Consider the following 5,118-nt stretch of genomic DNA (forward strand, 5'->3'; position numbering starts at 1 on the left):
TGGCGAGCATGGGTCAGGTATGGATGCACATAAATCCATAGGGCCTGATGTAGATGTATCTGCACTACAGAGTAATGTTGGGAAGAACTAGATGACCTCTGAAGACACTTTTGTTCAGTTTCTGCAACTCTGGTCTTGTGCGTAAGTGTTTAAATGTTAAGTATTGTACACCTTAGCATATACTTGTCAGAATATATTAGCGTAACATAGAAACTTGCTTTTAAGGTGCACTAAACTCAAGGTTAGACACGGTAGAGTCAAACTTTGTACTTCATAGAAACTCAAGTTGTTGTGGTGGTAGCTCAGCAGATGTTTTGACTTCATGGCACCACGATGTGGCGTTATGCTATAATATGCTGTGCCTGATGATTGTAACTATAACAAAGCCTAATCTGTGCTAGCATGCAAAGTCTGAATAAAATTTAAAGGGGTTTTTTTGGTGAGAACTGTAGAAAACCACTGGGTTTGTGAACTCTGTTGGATGAATTCAGTTTTACTTTGATCACTGTAAATGTTGCATGAGCTTTGTGCAACAGGGGAATGTAATGAACTTGGAAGAAAAAGTCTTGGTCTCAGTGCCTATGACATAACCTGTCCACACCTCTGCGTTGGAAGACGAGATGATGAATAAGAGTGCCAAGAGCTCATGGCTTTGACAGATGCAATGGTTGTACTAATGTCTTACCTGTACATCTTTATGTAAGGCAGACTTTACCGTTTGATGTGATTGTAACTGGTTTAGGTTTCTCTGGTGGCTTGCTGAGTGTACCCCTCCACGCCTGTGAGGCTTCCTGGGATGGCTGGCAGGTTGCAGTGGGTTTGCCTGAGTCTTAGGATGGGAAAAGTCACCAGTGCCTGTTGTGTTACCTGTCCTTTTCATTTTATGACCCTTCACCAGCAAGGTGTGCAGGTCCCACTCACCCCACCAGCAATAGCATTCTTTCTCAGTGGTAACAAAAGCCCTTCTAAAATAGGAACTGGATGTGTAATTTAAAACCTTTTTTCAGGAATAGCAAAGGATCCAAGGTATCTTTTCCCTTCAACACGGCCTGGGAGAAACTACCTTGTACCACTCTACTGCTAATACTCATTAAATTGGTAACAGTGCTTTGGAGGGGTATAGTTGGAGGTAGTCTCATGCACTGAAGATCTGTACTCCTTATGTGGCATTTCTGAGTTGTTCAGTGTGTCCAGGATTCATAAAGTCTGCAGGCAAAGTCCTTGTCTTTCCCCCCCCCTGCACTGAGCTCTCATGGACATGGGCTGCTGGTGGATGGCTGTTGGGGACCAGAGTGGCTCTCAGGTGCTGAAGGACTCCAGATGGGAGGAGGGGGGCACTCACCTATTCTGACTCAATGAATAAATAACTAACTTACTTACTTAAATTCAAAACCAAGAGGGCATTCACAGGACAGTGAGCGAGTAACCTGATGAATGAGCCTAATAATAACATAACTAATGTGGTAGCTCATTTGGAAACTGCTTGTCTTAACATGAGCTTTATGGACCAGAATGAGTATGATGGGCTTGACTGGTATCTTACAGTAGTGCTCCTTCTGTTGTATAAGCATTGTAAAGTGCTATATGGTTGGCACATGGGTACCTTCTCTTCAAACTTTAAGAAAAGTATTGTAACTGAAATTCATAGAATTATTAAGGTTGGAAGAGACCTCTAAGATCATTGAGTCCAACCATCAACCAACACCACCATGCCCACTAAACCATGTCCCTAAGCGCCGCATCTACATGTCTTTTAAATACTTCCAGGGATGGTGACTCAACCACTTCCCTGGGCAGCCTGTTCCAATGTTTAACCACTCTTTCAGTAAAGAAATTTTTCCTCACATCCAATCTAAACCTCCCCTGGCGCAACTTGAGGCCATTTCCTCTCGTCCTATCACTTGTTGCTTGGAAGAGCAGACCGACACCCACCTCGCTACAACCTCCTTTCAGGTGGTTGTAGAGAGCGATGAGGTCTCCCCTGAGCCTCCTTTTCTCCAGGCTAAACAACCCCAGTTCCCTCAGCTGCTCCTCATAAGACTTGTTCTCCAGACCCCTCACCAGCTTCGTTGCCCTTCTCTGGACACGCTCCAGCACCTCAGCGTCCTTCTTGTAGTGAAATTCATGCTAGATAAGCAATTCCTTCTTGAAATTCATGCTAGATAAGCAAAAGCTAATGTTTTCATGAATCTTTCATAATGTGGGTCTCAAACAAACAGGGATGCTGGAGGCAGAAACCGGCTGAGCACAGAGAGAGGGAAACATCCAGATCTTCTGCTCTTAAACTCAGAGGTCTCCAGTGATGGAGTCCTTCAGCCCTGACTGGGAGGGAGCACATGGGGTGCCTGGCTATGTACAGCGCTCGATTGCAAAGATAGGGTGGGTCCTTGTCTCCTCAGCCCCAGCACAGCAGTGCTTAGGCCTGCACCCCAATGCAGACCATGCAGCAGCTTATAGTGCTTAATAGCTTTGGGGGTTTTTTTGGGTTGGTGGGTGGTTGGTTGTTTTTTTAAAGTACAGGCTTCCACCACAGCAATCCAGGTGTTTTACTCTATCCAGGCTCAACAAAAATATGGCTCTTGCTCCAGGCTTGGTTTGTTAACACCACCAGGAGAGGTTAAGATGTGAGGAAGCTGGGCGTACAGAGCATCCGCCTGCTATGCACACATGTGCCCACAGGGAGCAGGAAGACGCTCTGTGACCAGACTGAATCAAAGCTATGCTTAGCAGCCAGGAGCACTGTACTGCAGCATTCTTGCTAAGGCACGCGCACAGCTGAAACAAGCTGTGCACGGGGGAGTTGGGTTACACAGAGAAGCAAGCTGACGCTCTCATGGCTGAGCATCTGCTGTGCCACAGCACAAGCATAGACCAAGTTGCTTGGGGCTACCACTGACTTGCTTCTGTGGAGGTAATGTTAGCTGAGGGTGTTGTACTGTGTCTCTGGTTCTCCTGAAAGGGGAGAGAGGGTGTGTTGATAATCAGCTTGCTTAGATGAAATGCTTTACTTGTGAAAGAGTATTCATACCTGGCAGATAAAATGAAGCTCTGACAAGAGAGTTGCGACTTAAGTCAGCCAAACTGAAGCCCAAAGCTGCAGAGATGGTTGCTGTATGATAATGCTAAGGTGTAAAAGCTTATGGGTTTTTGTTTGTTTGTTTGTTTTTCGCTGGTTTTGATTATTTTTTCAAACAAGTGAAGCAAAGCTGATAGTTTATGGTTATTGAAGTTAACGACTGTTATTAAATAGTTGGGGGGGATCAGTGTCAGTCTCCAACTTCTACAGCCTTCTATTGCTGTGCTATCCAACTGTATTTTTAGCACAGCGCATGGCTTACGTACTGGTACGCCAGCTACAGCATTGCCTCAAACGATGCCTGAAAGTAAGCTGCTATTGCTGAGGGTCGCAGGGCTAAATGCCTTGGGAAAGGTAAAAGACTGAGATGGTCAAAGACAAATGTTATGGCTATTACTTGGTTGCGTAGTTAAAGGTGAGGGGCAGAGGCAAGGACTAGATCTGAGCAGAGCTGGATGGATGCTGCCTTCTCCTCAGCTCTGCTACCAGGGGGTGATGTGCTTTGCTTTTGCTTCTTGTCAGTCCCCCCAGTGTAAGAAAGCAAGTAGCTGGGAAACCTGAACTGTAAAAGCATCCCCTAACGGACAATGGGGTTTGACGGGTAAGTGGAGGGGTGGGCTTCTGTCAGGGGACAGACGAAGAGTGTCTGTACAATGTGCGGGCATGTTGTTAAAGTGAAGTGTCTGATGTGAGAAAAGGGTCCAATAATATAATAATAAACATATTAAAAAAAACCCTACTGTGGTTATGGTGCAAGACTTTATTGAGCTTGAGTTATGGAACAGCATCTTCCTTGCACAGTAAGTACCCATGGAAGGGGACACGACGGGGGGTGTGTGTGTGTGATGACAACGACAAGGGGGGGCCCACATGTGGCAGAAAATGCATGTGTGAGTTGGGGTGGGTGCAGGGCACAGGAGTGCTGTGTGCAGGTGTGTTGGGTGAGTGTGCAATGGGCATGTGTTGTGTCATATGTGTCCATGTGTTCAGGGGACTGGTATTGTGGTTTGCGTCATCAGTAGCGTGCGTGTATGTATGTGGGCACATGCACGTGGAGTGTCCTGCGTGGAGCTTCACGCATGTGCAGTGTCATGTGTGATATGCAACATGCATTTGTGGTGTGTCATGTCTGCAAGCACATGCATGGTGTCATATGTGGCATCACAAGCGTGGTGTGTCTTGGGTGTGCAGCATATGTGGGGTGTGATGTGTGCAGCATCACGTGTGGTGTCATGTGTCATGCATGTGAGGTCTGACGTGTAGCGTCATACATGTGGGGTGTAATGTGTGTGGCATGTCCTGTGTGGTGTCACATGTGGTATGTCACAGGTGTGTGGCAAACATGGTGTTACATATGTGCAGCATACGTGTGGTGTCCCACATGTGGTGCATCACACGTGCAGCAGCATCACAGGTGTCTTTCACATGTGCGATACCTGAGTGTCTTGTGCTGCAAGTGTGCAATGCAAGTGTTGTGTACTTGCAAGTGTGCTGTGGTGCAAGTAGCACATGAGCGTTGTGTGGTACACACCAGTGTGTTGTGGTGCGAGTGTGCAGCAGGTGTGGGGGGTGTGCAGCACACAGGTGGTGTGGGGCACACACAGTGCACTACCCCACTGTTTTGTGACTCACCTGTGTGTTGCATGAGTAGCACACAGGTCCTGTCTCCACTGCGTGGCACCAGCGTGGTTTGTATCCCAAGTGTGCAGCATACACTACTCTGTTTTTCATGTGTGCATGAGTGGGTTTTGCCTCCAGTGGGTGTTGTGTGTTTTAGATGTGCGGGGGGGTGTGTTCTGTGTCTCAAGTGTGGTGTGCACATGAGGCATGCACAAGTGGTTGGTGTCTCACAGCTGCAGTGCAAGTGGTTTGTGTGTCACATGAAGAAGCCCCCCTGGGTGCCACTGAGGTTCTCCCCCACAGCTGCCCTCCAGCCTGCCCTGACCGATCGCATCCCCCTCCCTCCTGCCCAGCATGGGTGTTGTCATGGCTGGCTGCAGCTGTCTGGGGGTGAAACGCCCCGTTGGGGGGCCAGCCAGGCT

This window comes from Aptenodytes forsteri, unplaced genomic scaffold, assembly GCF_000699145.1.
Source record: "Aptenodytes forsteri isolate BGI_AS27 unplaced genomic scaffold, ASM69914v1 Scaffold8, whole genome shotgun sequence".
NCBI classification, from domain to species: domain Eukaryota; kingdom Metazoa; phylum Chordata; class Aves; order Sphenisciformes; family Spheniscidae; genus Aptenodytes; species Aptenodytes forsteri.